Source organism: Phyllobates terribilis, unplaced genomic scaffold (assembly GCF_046119375.1).
Source record: "Phyllobates terribilis strain yellow unplaced genomic scaffold, ASM4611937v1 Scaffold_9__5_contigs__length_417890890, whole genome shotgun sequence".
NCBI lineage: Eukaryota > Metazoa > Chordata > Amphibia > Anura > Dendrobatidae > Phyllobates > Phyllobates terribilis.
The window spans coordinates 112,994,762-113,011,060 of NW_027362769.1; the positions used below are offsets into that span (position 1 = coordinate 112,994,762).

General features: G+C 47.1%; 1 long non-coding RNA gene across 2 annotated transcripts in view; it reads right to left on the reverse strand.

Moving 5' to 3' along the window:
• Positions 1-7,449, reverse strand: part of LOC141160869 (uncharacterized) — a 31,878-nt gene extending 24,429 nt beyond the window's left edge. The window contains exon 1 of one of the 2 annotated variants that reach the window (XR_012250553.1): positions 7,373-7,449. This is a non-coding gene — a long non-coding RNA (uncharacterized lncRNA). Of the gene's footprint in view, positions 1-3,188; positions 3,291-7,372 lie in introns of those variants that run through there. The other variant, XR_012250552.1, reaches the window with a different exon arrangement.
• Positions 7,450-16,299: the final 8,850 nt, after the last annotated feature.

Sequence of the window (16,299 nt, forward strand, 5' to 3'; positions counted from 1 at the left end):
ATGTAGTGCATATGATGCATGTATTGTGATTGTGTGCGATGTATGTAGTGTATATGATGCATGTATAGTGTTGTGTGCTGTACATAGTGTATATGATGCATGTATAGTGTTGTGTGCTGTACATAGTGTATATGATGCATGTATAGTGTTGTGTGTGTGCTGTATATAGTGTATATGATGCATGTATAGTGTTGTGTGTGATGTATATAGTGTATATGATGCGTGTATTGTGTTGTGTGTGCTGTACATAGTGTATATGATGCATGTATAGTGTTGTGTGTGATGTATATAGTGTATATGATGCATGTATAGTGTTGTGTGTGATGTATATAGTGTATATGATGCATGTATTGTGATTGTGTGTGATGTATGTAGTGCATATGATGCATGTATTGTGATTGTGTGCGATGTATGTAGTGTATATGATGCATGTATAGTGTTGTGTGTGATGTATATAGTGTATATGATGCATGTATAGTGTTGTGTGTGATGTATATAGTGTATATGATGCATCTATAGTGTTGTGTGTGATGTATATAGTGTATATGATGCATGTATTGTGATTGTGTGTGATGTATGTAGTGCATATGATGCATGTATTGTGATTGTGTGCGATGTATATAGTGTATATGATGCATGTATTGTGATTGTGTGTGATGTATGTAGTGCATATGATGCATGTATTGTGATTGTGTGCGATGTACACTGCTCAAAAAAATAAAGGGAGCACTTAAACAACAGAATATAACTCCAAGTAAATCAAACTTCTGTGAAATCAAACTGTCCACTTAGGAAGCGACACTGATTGACAATCAATTTCACATGCTGTTGTGCAAATGGAATAGACAACAGATGGAAATTATTGGCAATTATCAAGACAAACTCAATAAAGGAGTGGTTCTGCAGGTGGGGACCACAGACCACATCTCAGTACCAATGCTTTCTGGCTGATGTTTTGGTCACTTTTGAATGTTGGTTGTGCTTTCACACTCGTGGCAGCATGAGACGGACTCTAAAACCCAGAGAAGTTGCTCAGGTAGTGCAGCTCATCCAGGATGGCACATCAATACGAGCTGTGGCAAGAAGGTTTGCTGTGTCTATCAGCGTAGTGTCCAGAGGCTGGAGGCGCTACCAGGAGACAGGCCAGTACACCAGGAGACAACTCCATGAGGGTGGTATGAGGGCCTGACGTCCACAGATGGGGGTTGTGCTCACAGTCCAACACCGTGCAGGACGCTTGGCATTTGCCACAGAACACCAGGATTGGCAAAGTCGCCAATGGTGCCCTGTGCTCTTCACAGATGAAAGCAGGTTCACACTGAGCACATGTGACAGACGTGACAGAGTCTGGAGACGCCGTGGAGAGCGATCTGCTGCCTGCAACATCCGTCAGCATGACCGGTTTGGCAGTGGGTCAGTAAAGGTGTAGGGTGGCATTCCTTTGGAGGGCCGCACAGCCCTCCATGTGCTCGCCAGAGATAGCCTGACTGCAATTAGGTACCGAGATGAGATCCTCAGACCCCTTGTGAGACCATATGGTGGTGCTGTGGGCCCTGGGTTCCTCCTAATGCAGGACAATGCCAGACCTGATGTGGCTGGAGTGTGTCAGCAGTTCCTGCAAGGTGAAGGCACTGAAGCTATGGACTGGCCCGCCCGTTCCCCAGACCTGAATCCGATTGAGCACATCTGGGACATCATGGCTCGCTCCATCCACCAACGTCACGTTGCACCACAGACTTTCCAGGAGTTGGCGGATGCTTTAGTCCAGGTCTGGGAGGAAATCCCACAGGAGACCATCCGCAACCTCATCAGGAGCATGCCCAGGCGTTGTAGGGAGGTCATACAGGCACGTTGAGGCCACACACAATACTGAGCCCCATTTTGACTTGTTTTAAGGACATTACATCAAAGTTGGATCAGCCTGTAGTGTGTTTTTCCACTTTAATTTTGGGGGTGACTCCAAATCCAGGCCTCCATTGGTTAATAAATTTGATTTCCATTGATGATTTTTGTGTGATTTTATTGTCAGCACATTCAACTTTGTACAGAACAAAGTATTCAATGAGAATATTTCATTCATTCAGATCTAGAATGTGTTATTTGAGTGTTCCCTTTATTTTTTTGAGCAGTGTATATAGTGTATATGATGCATGTATAGTGTTGTGTGTGATGTATATAGTGTATATGATGCATGTATTGTGCTTGTGTGTGATGTATGTAGTGTATATGATGCGTGTATTGTGTTGTGTGTGATGTATATAGTGTATATGATGCATGTATAGTGTTGTGTGTGATGTATATAATGTATATGATACATGCATTGTTTATTGTGTGTGATGTATGTAGTGTATATGATGCGTGTATTGTGTTGTGTGTGATGTATGTAGCGTATATGATGCATCTATAGTGTTGTGTGTGATGTATGTAGCGTATATGATGCATGTATAGTGTTGTGTGTGATGTATATAGTGAATATGATGCATGTATTGTGTTGTGTGTGATGTATATAGTGTATATGATGCATGTATTGTGTTGTGTGTGATGTATATAGTGTATATGATGCATGTATTGCGCTTGTGTGTGATGTATATAGTGTATATGATGCATGTATAGTGTTGTGTGTGCTGTATATAGTGTATATGATGCATGTATAGTGTTGTGTGTGATGTATGCAGTGTATATGGTGCATGTATTGTGCTTGTGTGTGCTGTATATAGTGTATATGATGCATGTATAGTGTTGTGTGTGATGTATATAGTGTATATGATGCATGTATAGTGTTGTGTGTGATGTATATAGTGTATATGATGCATGTATAGTGTTGTGTGTGATGTATATAGTGTATATGATGCATGTATTGCGCTTGTGTGATGTATATAGTGTATATGATGCATGTATAGTGTTGTGTGTGCTGTATATAGTGTATATGATGCATGTATAGTGTTGTGTGTGCTGTATATAGTGTATATGATGCATGTATAGTGTTGTGTGTGATGTATGCAGTGTATATGGTGCATGTATTGTGCTTGTGTGTGCTGTATATAGTGTATATGATGCATGTATAGTGTTGTGTGTGATGTATGCAGTGTATATGGTGCATGTATTGTGCTTGTGTGTGCTGTATATAGTGTATATGTGTAGCGTCGGCGTCCCTGCCTCCTGCTAGGCAGGGACACTGTTCCCCTCACCTCTCCGCTCCGTGCCCGGCGTCTTCCTCTCACTCTGCTGGCAGCGCGTGCTGCTTCCCGGCCACTGTGCTTAGGGCGCGCCCGCGTGCGCTCCCCCTCTCTTAAAGGGGCGGCGCGCGCCGTCCTAAGGAGTCCCCGGCCAATGGCCGGAGGACCTCACCATATATAAGGCACCTCCTCCAAAATGGAGGTGCCCGAGCAATGTTGTTGCATAGCCTATCACTCTGCATCAGCCCTCAGGTCCCGTTACCAGATACCTGCCAGTTACCTGCCAGATTCCTGCTTGATACCTGCCTGTTACTTGTCTATCTGCTTACATTCCTGCGGTCCGACAGTCTGCCTACCAGCCCTGCCAGTCTGTCTATGGATCTGTATGCCCGCTCACGTGCTACCTGCCTGCTAGCCTACCTGGAGGCTCTGCCGTCACATGCTGTGACCACCTGCCTGTCCAGAGACTCTTACCCGCTCACCTGGGAGCGCTCACCTGCTACCTGCCTGCTAGCCTACCTGGAGGCTCTGCCGTCACGTGCTGTGACCACCTGCCTGTCCAGAGACTCCTGCCCGCTCACCTGGGAGCGTCCACCTGCTACCTGCCTGCTAGCCTACCTGGAGGCTTAGCCGTCACTTGCTGTGACCACCTGCCTGTCCAGAGACTCTTGCCCGCTCACCTGGGAGCGTCCACCTGCTACCTGCCTGCTAGCCTATCTGGAGGCTTAGCCGTCACTTGCTGTGACCACCTGCCTGTCCAGAGACTCTTGCCCGCTCACCTGGGAGCGTCCTCCTGCTACCTGCCTGCTAGCCTATCTGGAGGCTTAGCCGTCACTTGCCGTGACCACCCGCCTGTCAAGAGACTGTCCCCGTCACTTGCCGTGACTTCCTGCTCTTCTACCCAGAGACTGTCCCCGTCACTTGCCGTGACCTCCTGCCCTTCTACCCAGAGACTGTCCCCGTCACTTGCCGTGACCTCCTGCCCTTCTACCCAGAGACTGTCCCCGTCACTAGCTGTGACTACCTGCCCGCCTACCCTGGGAGCCACCCGCTTCCTTACAAGGACTGCCCCTTTGTATAGTTGCTCAGAGGTTCCACCTCCCAGACCTGTTACAATATGATGCATGTATAGTGTTGTGTGTGATGTATATAGTGTATATGATGCATGTATTGTGTTGTGTGTGATGTATATAGTGTATATGATGCATGTATAGTGTTGTGTGTGCTGTACATAGTGTATATGATGCATGTATAGTGTTGTGTGTGATGTATATAGTGTATATGATGCATGTATTGTGTTGTGTGTGTGCTGTATATAGTGTATATGATGCATGTATTGTGTTGTGTGTGATGTATGTAGTGTATATGATGCATGTATTGTGTTGTGTGTGATGTATGCAGTGTATATGATGCATGTATTGTGTTGTGTGTGCTGTACATAGTGTATATGATGCATGTATAGTGTTGTGTGTGATGTATACAGTGTATATGATGCATGTATAGTGTTGTGTGTGATGTATACAGTGTATATGATGCATGTATAGTGTTGTGTGTGCTGTACATAGTGTATATGATGCATGCATAGTGTTGTGTGTGATGTATGCAGTGTATATGATGCATGTATTGTGTTGTGTGATGTATGTAGTGTATATGATGCATGTATAGTGTTGTGTGTGATGTATGCAGTGTATATGATGCATGTATAGTGTTGTGTGTGTGTGCTGTATATAGTGTATATGATGCATGTATTGTGTTGTGTGTGATGTATCTAGTGTATATGATGCATGTATAGTGTTGTGTGTGATGTGTACAGTGTATATGATGCATGTATAGTGTTGTGTGTGTGATGTATATAGTGTATATGATGCATGTATAGTGTTGTGTGTGATGTATGCAGTGTATACGATGCATGTATAGTGTTGTGTGTGATGTATGCAGTGTATACGATGCATGTATAGTGTTGTGTGTGATGTATATAGTGTATATGATGCATGTATAGTGTTGTGTGTGATGTATATAGTGTATATGATGCATGTATAGTGTTGTGTGTGATGTATATAGTGTATATGATGCATGTATAGTGTTGTGTGTGATGCATATAGTGTATATGATGCATGTATAGTGTTGTGTGTGATGTATGTAGTGTATATGATGCAGGTATAGTGTTGTGTGTGATGCATATAGTGTATATGATGCATGTATAGTGTTGTGTGTGATGCATATAGTGTATATGATGCATGTATAGTGTTGTGTGTGATGCATATAGTGTATATGATGCATGTATAGTGTTGTGTGTGATGTATGCAGTGTATACGATGCATGTATAGTGTTGTGTGTGTGATGTATATAGTGTATATGATGCATGTATAGTGTTGTGTGTGATGTATGTAGTGTATATGATGCATGCATAGTGTTGTGTGTGATGTATATAGTGTATATGATGCATGCATAGTGTTGTGTGTGATGTATGCAGTGTATATGGTGCATGTATTGTGCTTGTGTGTGCTGTATATAGTGTATATGATGCATGTATAGTGTTGTGTGTGATGCATATAGTGTATATGATGCATGCATAGTGTTGTGTGTGATGTATATGATGCATGTATAGTGTTGTGTGTGCTGTACATAGTGTATATGATGCATGCATAGTGTTGTGTGTGATGTATGCAGTGTATATGATGCATGTATTGTGTGTGATGTATGTAGTGTATATGATGCATGTATAGTGTTGTGTGTGATGTATGTAGTGTATATGATGCATGTATAGTGTTGTGTGTGATGTATGTAGTGTATATGATGCATGTATAGTGTTGTGTGTGATGTATATAGTGTATATGATGCATGTATAGTGTTGTGTGTGATGCATATAGTGTATATGATGCATGCATAGTGTTGTGTGTGCTGTATGCAGTGTATATGATGCATGTATTGTGTGTGATGTATGTAGTGTATATGATGCATGTATAGTGTTGTGTGTGATGTATGCAGTGTATATGGTGCATGTATTGTGCTTGTGTGTGCTGTATATAGTGTATATGATGCATGTATTGTGTTGTGTGTGATGTATATAGTGTATATGATGCATGTATAGTGTTGTGTGTGATGTATACAGTGTATATGATGCATGTACAGTGTTGTGTGTGATGTGTATATGATGCATGTATTGTGTTGTGTGTGATGTATATAGTGTATATGATGCATGTATAGTGTTGTGTGTGATGTATATAATGTATATGATACATGCATTGTTTATTGTGTGTGATGTATGTAGTGTATATGATGCGTGTATTGTGTTGTGTGTGATGTATGTAGCGTATATGATGCATCTATAGTGTTGTGTGTGATGTATGTAGCGTATATGATGCATGTATAGTGTTGTGTGTGATGTATATAGTGAATATGATGCATGTATTGTGTTGTGTGTGATGTATATAGTGTATATGATGCATGTATTGTGTTGTGTGTGATGTATATAGTGTATATGATGCATGTATTGCGCTTGTGTGTGATGTATATAGTGTATATGATGCATGTATAGTGTTGTGTGTGCTGTATATAGTGTATATGATGCATGTATAGTGTTGTGTGTGATGTATGCAGTGTATATGGTGCATGTATTGTGCTTGTGTGTGCTGTATATAGTGTATATGATGCATGTATAGTGTTGTGTGTGATGTATATAGTGTATATGATGCATGTATAGTGTTGTGTGTGATGTATATAGTGTATATGATGCATGTATAGTGTTGTGTGTGATGTATATAGTGTATATGATGCATGTATTGCGCTTGTGTGATGTATATAGTGTATATGATGCATGTATAGTGTTGTGTGTGATATATGCAGTGTATATGGTGCATGTATTGTGCTTGTGTGTGCTGTATATAGTGTATATGATGCATGTATAGTGTTGTGTGTGATGTATATAGTGTATATGATGCATGTATAGTGTTGTGTGTGCTGTATATAGTGTATATGATGCATGTATAGTGTTGTGTGTGATGTATGCAGTGTATATGGTGCATGTATTGTGCTTGTGTGTGCTGTATATAGTGTATATGATGCATGTATAGTGTTGTGTGTGATGTATGCAGTGTATATGGTGCATGTATTGTGCTTGTGTGTGCTGTATATAGTGTATATGTGTAGCGTCGGCGTCCCTGCCTCCTGCTAGGCAGGGACACTGCTCCCCTCACCTCTCCGCTCCGTGCCCGGCGTCTTCCTCTCACTCTGCTGGCAGCGCGCGCTGCTTCCCGGCCACTGTGCTTAGGGCGCGCCCGCGTGCGCTCCCCCTCTCTTAAAGGGGCGGCGCGCGCCGTCCTAAGGAGTCCCCGGCCAATGGCCGGAGGACCTCACCATATATAAGGCACCTCCTCCAAAATGGAGGTGCCCGAGCAATGTTGTTGCATAGCCTATCACTCTGCATCAGCCCTCAGGTCCCGTTACCAGATACCTGCCAGATTCCTGCTTGATACCTGCCTGTTACTTGTCTATCTGCTTACATTCCTGCGGTCCGACAGTCTGCCTACCAGCCCTGCCAGTCTGTCTATGGATCTGTATGCCCGCTCATGTGCTACCTGCCTGCTAGCCTACCTGGAGGCTCTGCCGTCACATGCTGTGACCACCTGCCTGTCCAGAGACTCTTACCCGCTCACCTGGGAGCGCTCACCTGCTACCTGCCTGCTAGCCTACCTGGAGGCTCTGCCGTCACGTGCTGTGACCACCTGCCTGTCCAGAGACTCCTGCCCGCTCACCTGGGAGCGTCCACCTGCTACCTGCCTGCTAGCCTACCTGGAGGCTTAGCCGTCACTTGCTGTGACCACCTGCCTGTCCAGAGACTCTTGCCCGCTCACCTGGGAGCGTCCACCTGCTACCTGCCTGCTAGCCTATCTGGAGGCTTAGCCGTCACTTGCTGTGACCACCTGCCTGTCCAGAGACTCTTGCCCGCTCACCTGGGAGCGTCCTCCTGCTACCTGCCTGCTAGCCTATCTGGAGGCTTAGCCGTCACTTGCCGTGACCACCCGCCTGTCAAGAGACTGTCCCCGTCACTTGCCGTGACTTCCTGCTCTTCTACCCAGAGACTGTCCCCGTCACTTGCCGTGACCTCCTGCCCTTCTACCCAGAGACTGTCCCCGTCACTTGCCGTGACCTCCTGCCCTTCTACCCAGAGACTGTCCCCGTCACTAGCTGTGACTACTTGCCCGCCTACCCTGGGAGCCACCCGCTTCCTTACAAGGACTGCCCCTTTGTATAGTTGCTCAGAGGTTCCACCTCCCAGACCTGTTACAATATGATGCATGTATAGTGTTGTGTGTGATGTATATAGTGTATATGATGCATGTATTGTGTTGTGTGTGATGTATATAGTGTATATGATGCATGTATAGTGTTGTGTGTGCTGTACATAGTGTATATGATGCATGTATAGTGTTGTGTGTGATGTATATGATGCATGTATTGTGTTGTGTGTGTGCTGTATATAGTGTATATGATGCATGTATTGTGTTGTGTGTGATGTATGTAGTGTATATGATGCATGTATTGTGTTGTGTGTGATGTATGCAGTGTATATGATGCATGTATTGTGTTGTGTGTGCTGTACATAGTGTATATGATGCATGTATAGTGTTGTGTGTGATGTATACAGTGTATATGATGCATGTATAGTGTTGTGTGTGTGATGTATACAGTGTATATGATGCATGTATAGTGTTGTGTGTGCTGTACATAGTGTATATGATGCATGCATAGTGTTGTGTGTGATGTATGCAGTGTATATGATGCATGTATTGTGTTGTGTGATGTATGTAGTGTATATGATGCATGTATAGTGTTGTGTGTGATGTATGCAGTGTATATGATGCATGTATAGTGTTGTGTGTGTGTGTGCTGTATATAGTGTATATGATGCATGTATTGTGTTGTGTGTGATGTATCTAGTGTATATGATGCATGTATAGTGTTGTGTGTGATGTGTACAGTGTATATGATGCATGTATAGTGTTGTGTGTGTGATGTATATAGTGTATATGATGCATGTATTGTGTTGTGTGTGATGTATATAGTGTATATGATGCATGTATAGTGTTGTGTGTGATGTATGTAGTGTATATGATGCATGCATAGTGTTGTGTGTGATGTATATAGTGTATATGATGCATGCATAGTGTTGTGTGTGATGTATGCAGTGTATATGGTGCATGTATTGTGCTTGTGTGTGCTGTATATAGTGTATATGATGCATGTATTGTGTTGTGTGTGATGTATATAGTGTATATGATGCATGTATAGTGTTGTGTGTGATGCATATAGTGTATATGATGCATGCATAGTGTTGTGTGTGCTGTACATAGTGTATATGATGCATGCATAGTGTTGTGTGTGATGTATGCAGTGTATATGATGCATGTATTGTGTGTGATGTATGTAGTGTATATGATGCATGTATAGTGTTGTGTGTGATGTATGTAGTGTATATGATGCATGTATAGTGTTGTGTGTGATGTATGTAGTGTATATGATGCATGTATAGTGTTGTGTGTGATGTATGTAGTGTATATGATGCATGTATAGTGTTGTGTGTGATGCATATAGTGTATATGATGCATGCATAGTGTTGTGTGTGCTGTATGCAGTGTATATGATGCATGTATTGTGTGTGATGTATGTAGTGTATATGATGCATGTATAGTGTTGTGTGTGATGTATGCAGTGTATATGGTGCATGTATTGTGCTTGTGTGTGCTTTATATAGTGTATATGATGCATGTATTGTGTTGTGTGTGATGTATATAGTGTATATGATGCATGTATAGTGTTGTGTGTGATGTATACAGTGTATATGATGCATGTACAGTGTTGTGTGTGATGTGTATATGATGCATGTATTGTGTTGTGTGTGATGTATATAGTGTATATGATGCATGTATAGTGTTGTGTGTGATGTATATAGTGTATATGATGCATGTATAGTGTTGTGTGTGCTGTATATAGTGTATATGATGCATGTATAGTGTGTGTGATGTATATAGTGTATATGATGCATGCATAGTGTTGTGTGTGATGTATATAGTGTATATGATGCATGTATTGTGTTGTGTGTGATGTATATGATGCATGTATAGTGTTGTGTGTGATGTATACAGTGTATATGATGCATGTACAGTGTTGTGTGTGATGTATATAGTGTATATTGTAACATACCTGGCGGCGACCTTGCATAGTGGCCCATCTCCCACTGTGCAAGAGCGCGCACTTGATCTCCTGTCCAGAATGTCTCTCTGGCTTCCCTCCATGCTGTCTGTTTGTGTCTGTTTCTGCTGCTTAAGGGCGGCGCCCGATCACTTCCTGCTTTTTGTACCTGCTGTGGGTCACACCCCTTGTGCGTCCTCAGCCTATTGCTGTCTGTCACCTGGTATATAACTCAGCTGCTCCAATCAATCCATGCCTGAGCATAGTGTTTCATTCAGTGCGCGTGTGCGTGTGCGTGTGCGTGTGCGTGTGCGTGTGCGTGTGCGTGTGCGTGTGCGTGTGCGTGTGCGTGTGCGTGGGCACGCTGAAGGTGTCAGGTCCCGTTCTGTGTTCTTTTGTCTGCCTTTCCTGGAGGCTGTATTTCCAGGCCTGTCTGAACATGCTCCTAGCTTGTTCCTCCCGCCTTCTAGGGGCTGATTACCTAGACCCGTTCCTGTATCTTGTCTCTCCTGTCTGAACACGCTCCTAGCCTGTTCCTCCTGCCTTCTAGGGGCCTATTACCTAGACCCGCTCCTGTATCTTGTCTGTCCTGTCTGAGCACGCTCCTTGCCTGTTTGTCCTGCCTCTCTGGGGGCTGTATTCCCAGACCCGCTCCTTTATCCCTCTGCAGTGTCGGTCTCCTCCGTACACTCCGTTCCAGTCTGAACTCTCTCCTATCCTTTACCTGTTTTGCCTCTGTCCGTTCCCTTCCTTTTTCTGCAGAGTCTGAACTCGTACCTAACTCCTGCTTGTTGTCTCTGTACTCCCGTTTGTGGTCCACTCGCTACTTCACTGCAAGTACCCTGTGGGTATCTGGCTCTGCCTTTCTCTTCCTGTCTGTTCCGTGTGAACAGAGCCCAGTCCCCCCTGCTCTGCCTTGCTCACCGCTCTGGCGGTTCTAGCCTGCTCTGACTCCCTTGCTCACCGCTCTGGCGGTTCTAGCCTGCTCTGACTCCTTTGCTCACCGCTCTGGCGGTTCTAGCCTGCTCTGACTCCTTTGCTCACCGCTCTGGCGGTTCTAGCCTGCTCTGACTCCCTTGCTCACCGCTCTGGCGGTTCTAGCCTGCTCTGACTCCCTTGCTCACCGCTCTGGCGGTTCTAGCCTGCTCTGACTCCTTTGCTCACCGCTCTGGCGGTTCTAGCCTGCTCTGACTCCTTTGCTCACCGCTCCGGCGGTTCTAGCCCGCTCTGCTCCCTCTTTCTCACTGCTCTGGCAGTCTCGTTCTGCTCTCTTCCTTTACCTCACTGCTCCTGCAGTCTCGCTCTGCTCCCTCTTTCTCACTGCTCCGGCAGTCTCGTTCTGCTCTCTTCCTTTACCTCACTGCTCCTGCAGTCTCGCTCTGCTTCCTCTTTCTCACTGCTCCAGGCGGTCTCGTCCTGCTCTGACTCCTTGCTCACTGCTCCGGCAGTCTCGCTCAGCTCTGACCCTTTGCTCACCGCTCCAGGCGGCCTTGTCCTGCTCTACTCTTGCTCACCGCTCCAGGCGGTCTTGTCCTGCCATGCTCTCGCTCACCTCTCTGGGCGGCCTCACTCTGCTGTGTTTGTCTGCCACATCTGTGGTTCTGTTCCTGAGTCCCAGTGTGTACTGGGCCCTATCCCGCCAGTGTCCCTACCTGCTAGTGCCTCCCTGTCTGCATTCTTGCTGTGCTTGCCTGTACCCCTCTGCCTGTATTGTTCCTGAGTCCCAGTGTGTACTGGGTCCTATCCTGCCTGTGTTCCTCACATCTGTGGTTCTGTTCCTGAGTCCCAGTGTGTACTGGGTTCTATCCCGCCTGTGTTCCTACCTGCTAGTGCCTCCCTGTCTGCACTCTAGCCGTGCTTGCCTGTACCCCCCTGCCTGCATACCAGTCGTGCCTGCCTATTCCCGCCAGTCTGTGTGCCAGCCTACCAGTCTGTTCCTGTATTCCCCTGTGTGGGTCAACAGCCGTGTCCGGGGTCTGTCCTGGAGTAGCACCTGGTCCCTCTGCTCGGTTCCTCCTTGGTGCACTGGCGTCGTATGCCGTCATGCGACCCTGGTCGGATCGGGTGAATACCTAGTTACGCCCCTCCAGGCATTCACTCTCCGGCACGGTCCAGTGGAATCACAAGCACACGCCGCTCAGCCCGGGCGTGTGCATTACATATATGATGCATGTATTGTGTTGTGTGTGTGATGTATGTAGTGTATATGAGCAGTGTATATGATGCATGTATAGTGTGGTGTGTGTGTGTGTGTGATGTATATAGTGTATATGATGCATGTATAGTGTTGTGTGTGATGTATATAGTGTATATGATGCATGTATAGTGTTGTGTGTGCTGTATATAGTGTATATGATGCATGTATAGTGTGTGTGATGTATATAGTGTATATGATGCATGCATAGTGTTGTGTGTGATGTATGCAGTGTATATGGTGCATGTATTGTGCTTGTGTGTGCTGTATATAGTGTATATGATGCATGTATTGTGTTGTGTGTGATGTATATAGTGTATATGATGCATGTATAGTGTTGTGTGTGATGTATACAGTGTATATGATGCATGTACAGTGTTGTGCGTGATGTATATAGTGTATATTGTAACATACCTGGCGGCGACCTTGCATAGTGGCCCATCTCCCACTGTGCAAGAGCGCGCACTTGATCTCCTGTCCAGAATGTCTCTCTGGCTTTCCTCCATGCTGTCTGTTTGTGTCTGTTTCTGCTGCTTAAGGGCGGCGCCCGATCACTTCCTGCTTTTTGTACCTGCTGTGGGTCACACCCCTTGTGCGTCCTCAGCCTATTGCTGTCTGTCACCTGGTATATAACTCAGCTGCTCCAATCAATCCATGCCTGAGCATAGTGTTTCATTCAGTGTGTGCGTGCACGCTGAAGGTGTCAGGTCCCGTTCTGTGTTCTCTTGTCTGCCTTTCCTGGAGGCTGTATTTCCAGGCCTGTCTGAACATGCTCCTAGCTTGTTCCTCCCGCCTTCTAGGGGCTGATTACCTAGACCCGTTCCTGTATCTCGTCTGTCCTGTCTGAACACGCTCCTAGCCTGTTCCTCCCGCCTTCTAGGGGCCTATTACCTAGACCCGCTCCTGTATCTTGTCTGTCCTGTCTGAGCACGCTCCTTGCCTGTTTGTCCTGCCTCTCTGGGGGCTGTATTCCCAGACCCGCTTCTTTATCCCTCTGCAGTGTCGGTCTCCTCCGTACACTCAGTTCCAGTCTGAACTCTCTCCTATCCTTTACCTGTTTTGCCTCTGTCCGTTCCCTTCCTTTTTCTGCAGAGTCTGAACTCGTACCTAACTCCTGCTTGTTGTCTCTGTACTCCCGTTTGTGGTCCACTCGCTACTTCACTGCAAGTACCCTGTGGGTATCTGGCTCTGCCTTTCTCTGCCTTTCTCTTCCTGTCTGTTCCGTGTGAACAGAGCCCAGTCCCCCCTGCTCTCCCTTGCTCACCGCTCTGGCGGTTCTAGCCTGCTCTGACTCCCTTGCTCACCGCTCTGGCGGTTCTAGCCTGCTCTGACTCCCTTGCTCACCGCTCTGGCGGTTCTAGCCTGCTCTGACTCCTTTGCTCACCGCTCTGGCGGTTCTAGCCTGCTCTGACTCCTTTGCTCACCGCTCCGGCGGTTCTAGCCCGCTCTGCTCCCTCTTTCTCACTGCTCTGGCAGTCTCGTTCTGCTCTCTTCCTTTACCTCACTGCTCCTGCAGTCTCGCTCTGCTCCCTCTTTCTCACTGCTCCGGCAGTCTCGTTCTGCTCTCTTCCTTTACCTCACTGCTCCTGCAGTCTCGCTCTGCTTCCTCTTTCTCACTGCTCCAGGCGGTCTCGTCCTGCTCTGACTCCTTGCTCACTGCTCCGGCAGTCTCGCTCAGCTCTGACCCTTTGCTCACCGCTCCAGGCGGCCTTGTCCTGCTCTACTCTTGCTCACCGCTCCAGGCGGTCTTGTCCTGCCCTGCTCTCGCTCACCTCTCTGGGCGGCCTCACTCTGCTGTGTTTGTCTGCCACATCTGTGGTTCTGTTCCTGAGTCCCAGTGTGTACTGGGCCCTATCCCGCCAGTGTCCCTACCTGCTAGTGCCTCCCTGTCTGCATTCTTGCTGTGCTTGCCTGTACCCCTCTGCCTGTATTGTTCCTGAGTCCCAGTGTGTACTGGGTCCTATCCTGCCTGTGTTCCTCACATCTGTGGTTCTGTTCCTGAGTCCCAGTGTGTACTGGGTTCTATCCCGCCTGTGTTCCTACCTGCTAGTGCCTCCCTGTCTGCACTCTAGCCGTGCTTGCCTGTACCCCCCTGCCTGCATACCAGTCGTGCCTGCCTATTCCCGCCAGTCTGTGTGCCAGCCTACCAGTCTGTTCCTGTATTCCCCTGTGTGGGTCAACAGCCGTGTCCGGGGTCTGTCCTGGAGTAGCACCTGGTCCCTCTGCTCGGTTCCTCCTTGGTGCACTGGCGTCGTATGCCGTCATGCGACCCTGGTCGGATCGGGTGAATACCTAGTTACGCCCCTCCAGGCATTCACTCTCCGGCACGGTCCAGTGGAATCACACGCACACGCCGCTCAGCCCGGGCGTGTGCATTACATATATGATGCATGTATTGTGTTGTGTGTGTGATGTATGTAGTGTATATGATGCATGTATAGTGTTGTGTGTGATGTATATAGTGTTGTGTGATGTATGCAGTGTATATGATGCATGTATAGTGTTGTGTGTGTGTGTGATGTATATAGTGTATATGATGCATTTATAGTGTTGTGTGTGATGTATATAGTGTATATGATGCATGCATAGTGTTGTGTGTGATGTACGTGACTCGCCCCCTGGGCCGTGGGGCACTCGGATCCGGGCAATAGGGAACGATGGGAGTAGCAGTGGCAACCCGGTTCCGTGGCTCAGGGTGGTCAGGCCAGTGGTAGTCCGTTATGAGCTATTGATTATGTCCGACTACGCCACCCGTGGATTGCGGTTGTTAGGAACCGCCGCTGCAGGGCAGACCGTTGGGGCTGATGATGTATGCAGCTGGGATGATGTGACTCCCCACGGGAAGAGTGCGGCCCCAGAGCAGTGTAGTGGATGGTGGGAGTGATGGTGGTGAGAGTCCCAGTGCCGGAGGAGCGAAAAAGCACACAGACAACGTACTGCAGTCCAGGATCTTTACTCACGGTTAATATCCAAGTCACTTCTGCAGGGAATGACTGCCCGAGCCGTGCTGCGTCCACCAGGTGAGGGGCTCGGTCAACTCCCAGGCAGTTCAGGAGCATGGCACAGGACCCCCTTTAATCCTTTCTCTGGCCTGCCTCACCAGTGACCCACTTTTGTCCAGCTGCCGCGGATCTATGCGGGTAAACGTGGGCCCCGTCCTCCGCTGTCCTATATGGTGCCTTCCTAGCAGGTTTGATGAGGTGTCGCACCAATAAATGATCACGACGACCGGTCTTTGGCTGAGGGTAGTTTCTCCTCCACCAACTTGGGATCCGGTACCCTTAATCTGCCTGACCCTTCACCCTGGATTCTCGTGGGTTCTTAGGGTCCCTTCCACCTTCTTGTTCCTGAGCCCTTCTGTTTCTCTCTCTCTTCTCCTTCTTTCCTGTTCTGCCTTCTCCTCCTTCCCTTGGCCTCTTCTCCAGGCCCACTTCTCCTTCTCCTCTCAGGCTCCGGCCTCTTCTCTAGGCCTGCCTCTGGAGCAGCACTCAGCCTGAGCTGCTGCTCCCTCTCAGCTCTCCTCTCCTCACAGACTGAACACTGTTCTAAGATGGTGCCCACCTTTTATACCTCCCTCTGACCATGAGCCCAGGTGACCAGCAACCAATGAGCTCCTATCTACGCTCAGGAACCAACCCCTATCTGCCCCTACAGCACTGGGTGTTCCACCCCCCTCCCCGCTCCAGGCAGGGACATAGTCGGTCGTGCCTGCACTTCTGTCTAGTGGGAGCACCGTTG